The sequence below is a fragment of the Bactrocera neohumeralis genome, chromosome 4, assembly GCF_024586455.1.
Source record: "Bactrocera neohumeralis isolate Rockhampton chromosome 4, APGP_CSIRO_Bneo_wtdbg2-racon-allhic-juicebox.fasta_v2, whole genome shotgun sequence".
Classification (NCBI taxonomy): Eukaryota; Metazoa; Arthropoda; class Insecta; order Diptera; family Tephritidae; genus Bactrocera; species Bactrocera neohumeralis.
Window position 1 is genome coordinate 37,430,788 of NC_065921.1, and position 17,021 is coordinate 37,447,808.

Sequence of the window (17,021 nt, forward strand, 5' to 3'; positions counted from 1 at the left end):
ATTTTAATTTTAAGAATGTCATCAAAACAATATTTTTTTTTGGTTCCACCTTTTCTGTATTTTTTTTGGGAAAAGTTTTTAAAGTAGAAAAAAAACTCTTCCCATTTTTTCTAATTCTTCTTTGGGTACATACAACCGTGGGTCGTTGGGGAAAACAGGGAAATTTGCCAGTTCCTCTTCTCGGGGGTCATTGGTTTTTTCCACTGAATGCGTGAGCGCCTGTTGGCTAGTTTATCGCTTGTTGGGGAAGCATTATAAACGGGGGGTTCTCTCAAAGTCATTCTGCATAGCCTTGACAAATATATCAAATTTGGGGACGTCGAATAAGCGCTCCTGGTGCTGTCGAATCTGAAATCGAAAAAAGGTGATTTTTCAATTTTGCATTTACCGTTTCCCCAATCAGTTTTTTAAAATGGCTTATATAAATATATTTACCAGACTGGGATTTTCCTTCTTTTGGGAATTTATCATTTCAATCCGTGGGCATGTATTCATTCGATCAAATCATGCTTAGCTACAAGAACATGCGTATTTCCATTTCCTTGCCACAGGCGTTAATCAGTTCAGCCGGTAATCCATTGGCCCCTTGGACTTCGTTATTCTTAAGCCGCCTGTTTTCACCTCATCTTGTTCGAATGGACTACACTGCTTCCCCCATTTAGACAGTTGTCACGCTTCCATTTCTGTCTTTACAGAAGCTGGTCCCAGACTTGGCCTTGTACGCCGCATTTTCCTCTACAGTGACGGCGCGCATTCACCACCATACCAAGTATTTCTAAATGGAGCGGTAGTGCCTTCTTCCGCAGCGATAGGAAGAGAACAGAAGATGGTGTGCCACTCTTCTTATAGGTCCTCGAAGAACGGACGTCTGATACACAGGAAGCGCGCCTTTATCTATTTATCACAACGTGATCAATTCGATTGCGGGTGTTTTGATCAGGCGACAACCAGGTAGCTTTATGTTTATTTATATGCTGACACCTAGTGTTACAAACTATCATGTTACGCGCCGCGGCACAATCAACTAGCCTCTCGCCACAGTCGGAGATGGGGTCCTGAAAGCTAAATATTCTGACCACTGATCCAATGTTACCTTCTTTGCGCACCTTGGCATTGAAGTCGCCGAACACGATCTTAACAGCGTAGCGGAGACATTTTTCATACGCTTCCTTAAAGCGTTCGTAGAATTGCTCTTTGGTATGGCCGTTCTTTTTTTTTGTCAGGATGTGCGCATATATTAGACTATTGTGATTTAACTTAGGTTGTTGGCTATCCTTTCACTCATCAGGGTGAATGAGGAGGTAAGGCGGCGAAGCCTCCGATCAACTATAAATTCTACACCTAATTTGTGCATCCCATTTAGATATATAATTATATATTTATGTTGTGCAACTAATTTTTTTAAAGAATAAAAATATATACAAGTAAATATATCCGAATATTTCAAGATTTTGCTTGTCATTCCGATCGTTAATGCAGGCTTCAACTAACAATTTTAGGACCACCCTTTCGCCAAAAAAAACCAGGACAATCATTTATACTCATGAGGGTGTCATTGATTTGATTCTTCTTTTGAAAACTTCCCTGCTGTTTCAGTTTTCGACCTAAAAATAGGGATTTCCATTCCTACAAATAATCGGTAGAATATCAAGATGCACCTTTTTATAAAATCGACCCGCTCTAGTATACATATATTGTATATAGGGTGTCTATTTTAAGAAGTATAGAATTACTTGAACTGAGGTAACCGTCACTTAAGCTGTCAAAGTAAACCAACGCATTGGACGTTTATGGCAATTGACTTTTGACAAGTTATTATTATTCTGCAGCAACATTTCGTTTGGTAAACTTGCAGAAATCCTTACTATCCCGTTAACATATAAACATAATTGTTATATTTTGAAGAAACCCTCCTATCTTCCTTTTAACTAGAAAAGAATTCAGTCAGGTGCGGCCGGCATACTAAATACATTATACTTTTAAGGTGAAGATGAATGAAGATGAATACCGACAATTATCAGTGTCACAGGCAAATTTTGCGCGACTTTTGTGGTTTTCAATCTTCAAAGTAGAAAATGGAAGCAATGGGATAATGGACCAAGCCAGACATTGCCTGCTAACTTTACAATATTGCGACGATCTTTTGATGAATGATCAAACAAAGAATTGGGCCTGTCAAGTGGTCATCATATTGGTATGATTTGACAACGTTAGACTACCTTTTGTGTGGTACGTCAAGTCAATGGTCTTGTATATATCATAGCGATGGCCTTTGAAACCAACCTCGGCGGCTATGTTAGAAAAATGTGATGCAAAGCTTTATCCGAAAGTGGATTTTTAGAGAAATTTAAAACTTAATTCCAGAAAGTTTCCAAATAATAAATCAAAACTTTACTTTTTCCTTCATGTATACCTGTTGTTTAAATAATACAAACAATATACACCCTGCATTTTATAATTATCAAGTTTCTACACCGAAAAATGAAAAGAAGCAAGCAAAATTGAACATATGCTTTTCCATTGGTAACGTGAAACTTTCACGTCACATCAGTTTTCAGGACATACATTTTGTCTGCATTGAGGAACATAGTTGATATAGAATTATTTTATTAAACCACGATGTGTTTTACTAGCTCAATTTTCCTTCCACATATATATTTATTTACATCACAAAAGAATTTTATTTGACAAGCCCAAAGTCTTTACACAGTTAAAAATAAAAATGTATGTAGATATACACATAATAGTTTCCACATATTGCCACCAAAAATGCAAAATAACATTACTTCCTCATTCAAAAAGTTATAATAAAATCAAAAAACTATGCTTCTCATAGCGACATAGAATTTAAATTTTGGATATTACTTTGTTATATCTCGTAACAGTAGCTTAAAATTCTGTGCTTATATTTAATATGATATACAAGGTCTGTCGCAAAAGAAACAGAACTTTTTAAACATAACTGTTTCTGGTGGCGCCACCTATTGGTGGGTAAATGAAATAAAAAGTTTGATCTCTTGTTGACATTTCGTAAAAATTTTAAGAAAATTAGATAACTACAATCGATGTTATCGATCAAAAAGTGACAGCAGCTTTTGGTCATCGGCCGTAAAATGCAAAGAGCAAATATTACATTTTGTTTTAAACTAGGGAAAACGTTTACTGAAACTTTCAAATGATGAAGTTTATGGTGAGTCATCCGAAATGATCAGAAGTTTCACCGGAAACGAGGACCTGTGACGATCAGAATTCCGGTCGTCTCAGAAGTCAAAAATAAAGAAAATGCTGATTTGTTTTTACGATTCCGAGGTATTGTGCACCGAGAGTTCGAACCACCTGACCAAACGATTAATGCTGTGTTTTACCTTGGTGTTATGAAGCGTCTTTTGTCACGCATTCGTCGTGCTCGACCACAATACCGTGAGGCAGGGTCCTGGCGCCTGTTGCACGATAATGCGCCGTGTCATCGGTCGACGCTTGTCACTGATTTTTGACAAAAAAAAACTCCATATTAACCATTAATCACTCACCCTACTCACCTGAGCCGGCACCCTGTGAGTTTTACCTATTTGGAAAGCTTCAATTGCCCATGAAAGGACACTGGTTTCTGGACATTTCAGCTATCCAAAAGGCGACGACCGATATTCTTAAGAGCATTCCGAAAAATGACCTTAAACCCTCATTTGAAATGCTAATCTAAACGCTGTACGAAGCACAAGGAAACTACTTTGAATAAAAAAATATAACTTGTTTTTTTTAACAGTGCTGTTTCTATTGCGACAGACCTTGTATTTAAACGTAATCAATAAAAACTAAATTTCGAATATCTTGTTTTCCAGTTTAGATAACACACACATCTAAACTGTTCTATAGGAAATGTACAAATGCATATGACATAAAGTGGCTATATTAACACTTCTCTCAAGGCAGTTTTTTGATGGAGTACTATGGAATGCAATCAGGTTATTTTCAGCAGTTGTGTTCAATCAGGTTTACATATTTATTTTGCAAATGTTTTAAGAAATTCCATCTCACCAATTTAATTGATAGTGATTTTACATCCTATGAATTAGAATTGATGTTAGCAGCAATGCTATTTTAAGCCGTTTTGTAAGTCGATATATTTTTATACTCTTGCAACATGTTGTCCAGAGAATAATCTAATACAATCAAGATCAAATTTGACCCGACCAGGGCCAAACTGTGTGCGCTTATGGAATCGAAAATAGTTGGTACAACTTTTTTTACGTTCGTTTAAATTTTGATATCCATGTATCAATAAAAGTTTGTTTGGTTGTATCTTTACGGCGGGAAAAGATTGTCTGGTAAGTTTTAACATGGAAAATTGAGCAAAGAATTTACACGAAATGCTTTGTTTCCAATTCATGGCTACGCAATCGTCGAAGATGTTGCAGAAAGTTTTGGGAAGACTACTTTATCAAGATTACACGTATTTGGGTGACACAAAGCATTCAGTGAAGGTTGTAAAATCGTCGAAACTTTCTTCATGCAGAGTTGTCAACGACATTGAGTTGCTTCGAATATTTAAGTAAATTTACCTTCTTCATCTTACTGAAGTGGACATAAAGCCATAACGGCAGTGCATTTGGAAGAATTCCACAATCCTATATTATGGTATAAAGTCGATTTTCTTGTATATTCACATTTAGCAATCGATATTGAGTTGCTTCAAATCATTAGTTTAACATATTTAAGTAGATTTACCTTCTTCATCTTACTGAAGTGGACATAAAGCCATAACGGCAGTGCATTTGGAATAGTTCCACAATCCTATATTAAGGTATAAAGTCGATTTTCTTGTTTATTCACATTTAGCAATCGATATTGAGTTGCTTCAAATCAGTTACTTCACTTATTTAAGTTAATTAGCATTCTTCATCTTACTGAAGTTGACATAAAGCCATAACGGCAGTGCATTTGGAAGAATTCCACAATCCTATATTAAGGTATAAAGTCGATTTTCTTGTATATTCACATTTAGCAATCGATATTGAGTTGCTTCAAATCACTAGTTTCACATATTTAAGTTCACTTACCTTCTTCATCTTACTGAAGTGGACATAAAGCCATAACGGCAGTGCATTTGGAAGAATTCCACAATCTTATATTAAGGTATAAAGTCGATTTCTTGTATATTCACATTTAGCAACCGACATTGAGTTGCTTCGAATCATTAGTTTAACATATTTAAGTTAATTTACCTTCTTCATCTTACTAAAGTTGACATAAAGCCATAACGGCAGTGCATTTGGAAGAATTCCACAATCCTATATTAAGGTATAAAGTCGATTTTCTTGTATATACACATTTAGCAATCGATATTGAGTTGCTTCAAATCATTAGTTTAACATATTTAAGTTAATTTACCTTCTTCATCTTACTGAAGTGGACATAAAGCCATAACGGCAGTGCATTTGGAAGAATTCCACAATCCTATATTAAGGTATAAAGTCGATTTTCTTGTATATTCACATTTAGCAATCGATATTGAGTTGCTTCAAATCATTAGTTTAACATATTTAAGTTAATTTACCTTCCTCATCTTACTGAAGTGAATAAAGGCAGTGTATTTGGAAGAATTCCACAATCTTATATTAAGGTATAAAGTCGATTTTCTTGCATATTCACATTTAGCAATCGATGTTGAGTTGCTTCAAATCATTTACTTAACATATTTAAGTTAATTAGCATTCTTCATCTTACTGAAGTGGACATAAAGCCATAACGGCAGTGCATTTGGAATAGTTCCACAATCCTATATTAAGGTATAAAGTCGATTTTCTTGTATATTCACATTTCGCAATCGATATTGAGTTGCTTCAAATCATTTACTTCACTTATTTAAGTTAATTAGCATTCTTCATCTTAATGAAGTTGACATAAAGCCATAACGGCAGTGCATTTGGAAGAATTCCACAATTTTATATTAAGGCATAAAGTCGATTTTCTTGTATGTACACATTAAGGAAACGATATTGGGTTGCCTCAAATCATTTATTTAACATATTTAAGTTAATTTACCTTCTTCATCTTACTGAAGTGGACATAAAGCCATAACGGCAGTGCTTTTGGAAGAATTCCACAATCCTATATTAAGGTATAAAGTCGATTTTCTTGTATATTCACATTTAGCAATCGATATTGAGTTGCTTCAAATCATTAGTTTAACATATTTAAGTAAATTTACCTTCTTCATCTTACTGAAGTGGACATAAAGCCATAACGGCAGTGCATTTGGAAGAATTCCACAATCCTATATTAAGGTATAAAGTCGATTTTCTTGTATATTCACATTTAGCAATCGATATTGAGTTGCTTCAAATCATTAGTTTAACATATTTAAGTTAATTACCTTCTTCATCTTACTGAAGTGGACATAAAGCCATAACGGCAGTGCATTTGGAATAGTTCCACAATCCTATATTAAGGTATAAAGTCGATTTTCTTGTATATTCACATTTCGCAATCGATATTGAGTTGCTTCAAATCATTAACTTCACTTATTTAAGTTAATTAGCATTCTTCATCTTAATGAAGTTGACATAAAGCCATAACGGCAGTGCATTTGGAAGAATTCCACAATCTTATATTAAGGCATAAAGTCGATTTTCTTGTATATACACATTTAGCAAACGATATTGAGTTGCTTCGAATCATTAGTTTAACATATTTAAGTAAATTTACCTTCTTCATCTTACTGAAGTGGACATAAAGCCATAACGGCAGTGCATTTGGAAGAATTCCACAATCCTATATTATGGTATAAAGTCGATTTTCTTGTATATTCACATTTAGCAATCGATATTGAGTTGCTTTAATTCAATAGTGTAACATATTTAAGTTAATTCAACTTCTTCATCTTACTGAAGTAGACATAAAATCAAAACGGCAGTGCATTTGAAAGAATTCCACAATCCTATATTAAGGTATAAAGTCGATTGTCTTGTATATTCACATTTAGCAATCGATATTGAGTTGCTTCGAATCATTAGTTTAACATATTTAAGTTAATTTACCTTCTTCATCTTACTGAAGTGGACATAAAGCCATAACGGCAGTGCATTTGGAAGAATTCCACAATCCTATATTAAGGTATAAAGTCGATTTTCTTGTATATTTCTTGTATATTACACATTTAGCAATCGATATTGAGTTGCTTCAAATCAGTGCATTTTAGTTCCACAATCCTATATTTTATATTTTATTGAGAATCAAGTTTCATTTAGTTAACTTATTTTACCTTCTTCATCTTACTGAAGTGGACATAAAGCCATAACGGCAGTGCATTTGGAAGAATTCCACAATCCTATATTAAGGTATAAAGTCGATTTTCTTGTATATTCACATTTCGCAATCGATATTGAGTTGCTTCGAATCACTAGTTTAACATTAATAAAGCTCAACAGAAGCACATAGTGCTGCTGCTTATAAAAACGCATTGTGTTATTTTTTTTATGTGGCGCCCGAGCAGGGACCGTGAGGAAAAAATAATAATATTTTTTATACTCGCGGACGAAACCTAAATAACATTTCGTACTCGGCCCCTTAGTACCTTCCGGAAAAAGGACGGGCAGTATCAACCCAGCCGAACGAAAAGCATAAGCTAAATACAAATACATTGAACAAAAAGTGCGTGACGGGGAAATTTAGAATAAATTAAACAAGTGTAAAATAATACAACTATAAAAGGAAAGATTTAAATTAATTCATCAAATACAACCAATACAACAAATACAACTACTAGAAGAAAGATTTAAACTAATTCAGCAAATACAACAAATACAACTACAAGAGGAAAGATTTAAATTAATTCATCAAATAGAACCAATACAACAAATACCACTACAAGAGGAGAAATCTAAATTAATCACACAAAGGAGGAAACATTATCAACACAGGAAAATGCAAATGATATTTATGTAAGTTTGATATTAAGATTATTAGTAAGTAAGGTTATGTGAAAGGAAATAATTATTGTTATAACAAAAGAAAAGTTAACACTGTAAAAAAAAAAAAAAAAAAAAAAAAAAAAAATTTATTTAAATAATCAGAAACAAGTGAACAAAATGAGTCAGGAAGAACAAATAGCATCGACATTGTCGAGATTAAATCTGCACTCATCCAGCACTAACGTTTCCCTTCCTAACATCCCTTCCACTTTCACTCCTAATCAAAAAAGATAACTCGTTTCGTTAATATCGGAAACAGTTTCGACCATATTACACCCACAAATCGAAGAAGAAGTTGAACATCCTGTAGATTTTAGCATTAACGTGGACGCATCCGAAAGAGTTCCGGATGTGGTAAAATGTTTAAGAGAATTTTCGGGTAAAAACGGAGAATTCAGTTCATGGCGGAAATCGGTAGATAGAATATTATTAATGTACGGACAGAATAAGAACACCCCAAAATATTTTGCTATCCTGCATACAATAAGACACAAGATAGTTGGCGAAGCTGACACGGCCCTTGAGTCTTACCGCACCCCATTAAATTGGGGTAAGATAAAAAAATGTCTGATGTTACATTACTCAGACAAGAGAGACGGTAGCACGTTGGAATATCAAATGACAACACTTGCACAACGGGGTAGCACTGTTGAAGAATTTTATCAACAAGTTTATCAATATCTCTCGCTTATCCTAGACAAAATCGATTGCCTGGATTTAGGTAAAGAAGCTTTGTATGCCATGACAACGACATATAGAGAAAAGGCACTCGACACATTTATAAGAGGTCTGAACGGTAACTTACCCAGTCTGTTAAGTGTAAAGGAACCAACCAGTTTACCACAGGCTCTCAATATGTGTCTCAAATTAGGCAACATGAATTACAGGACGAACCATACAAATAGTATCAGTCGCTTGCCGACCAATACCAAACCTATTAGCCACAATCAACCCATTAGCCACAATCAACCAAGGTCATACTCATTCAAACCCCAAGTAAAACCCTTTTACCCAGAACTTACAAATGTTCACAACCAATCCCTTAGACCAAATTAGTATCAACAGTACGGACAAAACCGACACTACGTCACAGTGCAACCAAACTTTAGACCACCTCTTCCTCCAAAACCTCCTACACCAATGGAAGTTGATCGCTCTGTTCAAACGAAGCAAATAAATTATCAGAATAGGCCTCAGTATCAACAAAATCAAACATTTTATAATAGGCAGCAAACATTCAGTAACAAACCACAAGCATTTAGTAATGGACCAGCGCAGGCTAATAATAATCAAGCTAGTAAGAGACCACCATCACAGATAATACAGACTCCTAATAAAATGCAACGGATCTACAATACTGAAGTTACAGAAACTGACCCAATAGAATACAATAATGAAATATTAGAATATCCTGAAGGGTACTACGAGTCTTCACAGGACTACCAACCCGAATACAACGAAGAACAAGAAGAGATCGAAGCAACCCCTAGTGACAATATCAATTTTTTAGACTAAACTCCTCATTGCCATACTATCGTTTCAAAATGAAAAATGGCAATGAACTAAAATTTTTATTAGATACCGGATCGAACAAAAATTATATTAGTCCAACTTATATTGGGAACCCCATTCCGAACAAACCCTTCATTGCAAATTCTGTTGGTGGACCCGTCAAAATTACTCATCATGCTAATATCAGTGTTTTCGGTGATGAAGTAGGTAAATTAAAATTTCACATTTTGCCCAAGTTAAGAACCTTTGATGCCATAATAGGTAACGATACAATGAAAAGTTTAAACGCAGTAATTTTTACTAAGGAGAACTATTTTACATTACTCAATAAATATGAATACCCCATCCACCAGTTAGCAATTAACTCTATTGCACACACTACATTAAGGCTAAATCATTTGAGTCCCGAAGATAACGAAAGATTAAAACAACTCTTTAACTCTTGCCCAACATTATTTGCTGAACCAGATAAAAAATTAACATATGTCACGAACGTTAAAGCCGAAATTAGGACTAAAAGCGATAGACCAATATATTCCAAAACTTACCCCTATCCAATGCCTTTAAAAAAAGAAATAGTCAAACAAATTGAGGAATTACTTAAAGATGGCATTATTCGACCATCGAAATCTCCCTATAATTCTCCGGTATGGGTCGTACCGAAGAAAGAAGACGCCTCAGGATTAAAAAAATTTCGTATGGTTATCGACTATCGTAAATTGAACGAGGATACCATACCAGATAAATATCCCATTCCAGATGTTACCACTATTCTAACTAATCTAGGATCAAATAAATATTTTTCTACAATTGACCTTAAGAGTGGATTCCATCAGATTGCTCTCAACGAAGCAGATATTGAGAAGACCGCCTTCTCTATTGCCAATGGGAAATTCGAATTTACTCGACTTCCATTCGGCTTAAGAAATGCGCCTGCCATTTTCCAACGCACTTTGGATGATGTGCTACGGAAACATATCGGCGTTCGGTGCTACGTTTATGTTGACGACATAATTATCTTTAGCAAAAGTAAAGAAGATCATTTTAGAAATCTTGCAATTATATTTGACACTCTCGAAAAAGCGCATTTAAAGGTACAGTTCGATAAATGTGAATTTATCAAAAAGGAAATCGAGTTCCTCGGTATAATAGTTGGCCAAAATGGAATTCGCACTACACAAAAAAAAGATAGAAGCTATAATAAATTTTCCACGGCCCAAAACTGTCCATGATTTACGCTCCTTTGTAGGAATGACCGGACATTATCGCAGATTTATAAAGGCGTACGTACGTACAAATTGCAAAACCCCTGACTGAAATACTGAGAGGAGAGCTTGGAAGAGTTTCCAAGAATCAGTCTAAAAGGACACTTTTAAATCTAACAGCACAACAAGTAGAAGCTTTTAAAGACCTGAAAAATTGCTTGACATCAGACGATGTTATACTTCACTATCCAGATTTCAAAAAAGCTTTTGAGCTTACCACGGATGCTTCAAATTACGCTCTAGGAGCCGTACTTTCCCAAGACGGTAGGCCAATATCCTTTCTGTCAAGAACTCTAAGCAGAGCAGAGGAAACTTTTGCCGCCAATGAAGAAGAAATGTTGGCAATAATTTGGGCACTACAGTCCCTGAAATGCTTCCTATACGGATCAAAAAAGGTTAAGATTTACACTGATCACCAACCATTGACCTTTGCTCTCAGCAACAAAAATACTAATGCAAAAATGAAGAGATGGAAGGCACAATTGGAAGAATATAACCACGAAATCATTTATAAACCAGGCAACACAAACATTGTCGCAGACCTACTCTCACGACCACCAATCGCTAACTTAAATTCAATGACTGTCCACAGTAGTGACAGCTCTTCCGAAAATTTAATTTCTTCAGTAGAAATACCCATTAACGTCTTCAAGAACCAAATTTTCATATCAGAAGATTCCAAAAATTCATACAAATTCGAAATAGTTTTCCCTACGTACCATAGGCACTTAATAACTGAAACAACCTACAATGAAGAATCGCTAAAATCGCTTTTAAAGAAATATCTTAATCCATCGGTAATCAATGGTATAAAAACCACAGAGCACATTATGCTAAAAATCCAATCAATCTACCCTCTACATTTCGCAAATTACAAAATTCGTTTCACACAAATAGTAGTTGAAGATATTACTCAGACCGAGGCCCAAGATAAAATAATAATCGAGGAACATAATCGTGCTCACAGAAACGAAAAAGAAAATAAGCTACAGATTTTGGAAAAATATTATTTCCCCGCTATGTCGGAAAAAATAAAAAAAATAACAAAATTATGCAAAGTTTGTAAAGAAAATAAATATGATGCCACCCAAACAATGTAAAATTAGGAGCTACACCCTTACCAGAATATTCAGGGCATACTATTCACATAGACATTTTCTCAACAGACAAACATAAAGTACTGACTTCTATTGACAAGTTTTCCAAATTAGCCATTATAAAAAAAATAGACGGGAAAAGTATAGACAGTATAAAAAAACCCTTAAGAGAAATAATATTTTATTTTGGAATTCCGAAGGCTATAGTTTTCGATAACGAAAGGACATTTAATTCTCAACCAATAAAATTCATGTTAGAAAACGAATTCAATATAAAAATATTCACTGCACCACCCTATAAAAGCGAGGTGAATGGACAAATAGAACGGTTCCATTCAACAATATCAGAAATTATGAGATGCTTAAAACAGGAACACTCTGATAAAAATTTCGACGAATTAATGGAATGGTCTGTAAACGAATACAACCATTCTGTTCATTCTGTTACAGGAAAAAACCCGTTGACATATTCTTCGGTAGACCTACCTCAAATGCCACTAACAGAGAAGAAACTATGAAAAAGGTTCTAGAAAAATTAAAAGAGAAACAGGAAAAGGACCTGCAATATCATAACAAATATAGAAAGGAAACTATTGACTATAGAACAGGAGACAAAATTTTTGTTAAACAGAATAAAAGATTAGGAACAAAAAAAGGTACAAAGAGGAAATAGTTAAGGAAAACAGACATTCCACTGTAAATACAGAATCAGGCAAAATAGTTCACAAGGACCGCATACGAAACTAACTCAGAACATTTTTATTATTTTTAGATCTCTCTTTTTCCTGAACTTTATTTTAAGCGATGGTTCGGTTGAGGTGTTAGATTACACTCAGTCAGAAATCGTAATGATGGAGGAAGGAATTGGCAAAATTCAAACAGGAACATACCGGATTATCCACATGACAAACATAACAGAATACTCTACAATATTACGGGAACTGAACAGAAACTTCATACGAAACATTCCAGCTAACAACCCTCTTTACCCATTTATAACAGACGAAATCAGTAATATCAACATAACAATTAATAACATTTTACCTAAATACAAAAACAAAAGATCACTAGACTACATAGGATCAGCCTGGAAATGGATAGCTGGCAACCCCGACCATGACGATTTAATAGCCATCAACAGCAAATTTAAAGAAGTAATCGAGAATAACAACCAACAATTAATAATCAACAAAAACATTTTAGAAAGAATAAACAATATAACAGAAATTAGCAACTCAATAATAAAGTCTCTAGGAAGTAGTAACGAATTTCAAACCGCCCTAATACTTAAATATAAATTTAAAATTGACATAATCAAAGATGAGTTAGAAAATATTAAAAGAGCAATTCATTTAACTAAAGCGAACATTATTAACTCAGTTATTATTAAAAATCAAGAAGCGCATAGAATAAATAAAATTTTTATCGAAGAGAATCTGCAATTTGGTTCGTTAGAAGAATCTCTGAATTTTGCAGATGTTCAAATTGCTGTAAAACAAAACTTACTAATTTATATGATAAAAATACCGAAAACCGGTAAAGAAATTTGCAAATCTATTATAATTAAGCCTTTAAGTAAAAACGAAACTATTTTAAAGATAAATTTTGAAAAAATACTGAAATGTAATGAAGAATATTATGGTATAGGAAAAGATTGTAAAATAATAAATGAAATACAAATTTGCAAACAAACCCAAATTGCTAATTTGGAAAACGAAAATTGTATAAAAAATTTAATAAGGAATAAACCATATAAGTGCACCGTAACAAATACGGAACATGTTAAAAATATTGTAGAAATAAATAATGGATTAATACTTTTAAATAATTTCGAAGGAAATATTACTGCAAATAATAATACTAGAAAATTAAGAGGATCATATTTGATAAGAATCTTTAATGAAACTATAAGAATAAATAACATGAATTTTACAACTTTAGAACAACATAGCTTGAGACCACTGCCTGCTTTAATACAACATTCAAACTCAAATTCAGAGTTCGAGGAAGTTCTATCCTTAAAACTTATGAAAGAGCTTAATATAAAAAACATTAAAAAAATAAGTTCTCTGAATCTTTTAGTGAAATCCAGTTTATTCACTCATTTTGGGCTATTAGCCCTAGTACTTACCATAATTGCAATTTTCAGATGCAAAAAGCGCGTAAAGCCTGAAATAATTATTAGCAAACCGGAATCATTTCAAATGCCAGTAATTAAAAGGACGCAGCATAGAAGTCTTAACGACATCCCATTTTTTTAATTAATCAAGCGGTTACGCTTGATATTTCGGAGGGAGAAGTTAACACAATATTTTATGAACTTCTACATAAATTCCATTCCCACATTATATGCTAGAAACATACAAACCGTTTGCATACTTTGGAGTCCTATTACAACCAAAAGTGCAACTGCGCTAAACGCGCATCCGCTAAATTCTTAAGTGAGCGAAACACGCGCAACCATGTCTTCTCCCCCAAAACCAAATAGCTGCAGGTGAGCGCTACACGCGCAAACCCTTTTAGCTGACCAAGCATCTTTGGTCACGTAGGCCGGCTCAAGCATAGGTTAGATTATAAACCTTAAAGAACGACATTGAGTTGCTTCGAATCATTAGTTTAACATATTTAAGTTAATGTACCTTCTTCATCTTTTTGAAGTGGACGTAAAGCCATAACGGCAGTGCATTTGGAAGAATTCCACAATGCTATATTAAGGTACAAAGCCGATTTTCTTGTATATTCACATTTAGCTATCGATATTGAGTTGCTTCAAATCATTTACTTCACTTATTGAAGTTAATTAGCATAAGTAGATTTACCTTCATCATCTTACTAAAGTTGACATAAAGCCATAACGGCAGTGCATTCGGAAGAATTCCACAATCCTATATTAAGGTATAAAGTCGATTTTCTTGTATATTCACATTTAGCAATCGATATTGAGTTGCTTCAAATCATTTGCTTCACTTATTTAAGTCAATTAACATTCTTCATCTTACTGAAGTTGACGTAAAGCCATAACGGCAGTGCATTTGGAAGAATTCCACAATCTTATATTAAGGCATAAAGTTGATTTTCTTGTATATACACATTTAGCAAACGACATTGAGTTGCTTCGAATCATTCTTCTTCTTCTTAATTGGCGTAGACACCGCTTACGCGATTATAGCCGAGTTAACAACAGCGCGCCAGTCGTTTCTTCTTTTCGCCACGTGGCGCCAATTGGATATTCCAAGCGAAGCCAGGTCCTTCTCCACTTGGTCCTTCCAACGGAGTGGAGGTCTTCCTCTTCCTCTGCTTCCCCCGGCGGGTACTGCGTCGAATACTTTCTGAGCTGGAGTGTTTTCATCCATCCGGACAACATGACCTAGCCAGCGTAGCCGCTGTCTTTTAATTCGCTGAACTATGTCAATGTCGTCGTATATCTCGTACAGCTCATCGTTCCATCGGATGCGATATTCGCCGTGGCCAATGCGCAAAGGACCATAAATCTTTCGCAGAATTTTTCTCTCGAAAACTCGTAACGTCGACTCATCGGTTGCTGTCATCGCCCAAGCCTCTGCACCATATAGCAGGACGGGAATTATGAGCGACTTATAGAGTTTAGCTTTTGTTCGTCGAGAGAGGACTTTACTTTTCAATTGCCTACTCAGTCCGAAGTAGCACCTGTTGGCAAGAGCAATCCTGCGTTGGATTTCTAGGCTGACATTATTAGTGGTGTTAATGCTGGTTCCTAAATAGACGAAATTATCTACAACTTCAAAGTTATGACTGTCAACAGTGACGTGAGAGCCAAGTCGCGAGTGCGACGACTGTTTGTTTGATGACAGGAGATATTTCGTTTTGCCCTCGTTCACTACCAGACCCATTTTCTGTGCTTCCTTGTCCAGCCTAGAGAAAGCAGAACTAACGGCGCGGGTGTTGAGGCCGATGATATCAATATCGTCGGCATACGCCAGCAGCTGTACACTCTTATAGAAGATGGTACCTTCTCTGTTTAGTTCTGCAGCTCGAACTATTTTTTCCAGGAGCAGGTTGAAGAAGTCGCACGATAGGGAGTCGCCTTGTCTGAAACCTCGTTTGGTATCGAACGGCTCGGAGAGGTCCTTCCCGATCCTGACGGAGCTTTTCGTGTTGTTCAACGTCAGTTTACACAGCCGTATTAGTTTTGCGGGGATACCAAATTCAGACATCGCGGCATAAAGGCAGCTCCTTTTCGTGCTGTCGAAAGCAGCTTTGAAATCGACGAAGAGGTGGTGTGTGTCGATTCTCCTTTCACGGGTCTTTTCCAAGATTTGGCGCATGGTGAATATCTGGTCGGTTGTTGATTTTCCAGGTCTGAAGCCACACTGATAAGGTCCAATCAGTTTGTTGACGGTGGGCTTTAATCTTTCACACAATACGCTCGATAGAACCTTATATGCGATATTGAGGAGGCTAATCCCACGGTAGTTGGCGCAGATTGTGGGGTCTCCTTTTTTATGGATTGGGCATAGCACACTTAAATTCCAATCGTTGGGCATGCTCTCGTCCGACCATATTTTACAAAGAAGCTGATGCATGCTCCCTATTAGTTCTTCGCCGCCGTGTTTGAATAGCTCGGCCGGTAGTCCGTCGGCCCCTGCCGCTTTGTTGTTCTTGAGGCGGGCAATTGCTATTCGAACTTCTTCATGGTCGGGTAATGGAACGTCTGCTCCATCGTCATCGATTGGGGAATCGGGTTCTCCTTCTCCTGGTGTTGTGCGTTCACTGCCATTCAGCAGGCTGGAGAAGTGTTCCCTCCATAATTTAACTATGCTCTGGGCATCAGTGACTAGATCACCTTTGGGGGTTCTACAAGAGTATGCTCCGGTCTTGAAACCTTCTGTAAGCCGCCGCATTTTTTCGTAGAATTTTCGAGCATTACCTCTGTCGGCCAGCTTATCAAGCTCTTCGTACTCACGCATTTCGGCCTCTTTCTTCTTCTGTCTGCAAATGCGTCTCGCTTCCCTCTTCAACTCTCGGTATCTATCCCATCCCGCACGTGTAGTGGTTCGAATCATTAGTTTAACATATTTAAGTAAATTTACCTTCTCCATCTTACTGAAGTGGACATAAAGCCATAACGGCAGTGCATTTGGAAGAATTCCACAATTCTATATTATGGTATAAAGTCGATTTTCTTGTATAAATTATTA

At 35.7% G+C, this 17,021-nt stretch overlaps 1 protein-coding gene across 8 annotated transcripts in view; it reads left to right on the top strand.

The window, feature by feature from the left end:
- The window catches only part of LOC126755348 (putative ATP synthase subunit f, mitochondrial), a 565,888-nt gene that overhangs the window by 517,652 nt on the left and 31,215 nt on the right, over positions 1–17,021 (top strand). Inside the window, exon 1 of one of the 8 annotated variants that reach the window (XM_050467846.1) lies at positions 8,617–8,627. The exons of the other annotated variants lie outside the window; for them this stretch is intronic. The gene's annotated coding sequence lies outside the window, so the exon portion shown is untranslated. Of the gene's footprint in view, positions 1–8,616; positions 8,628–17,021 lie in introns of those variants that run through there. 8 annotated transcript variants of the gene reach the window in all.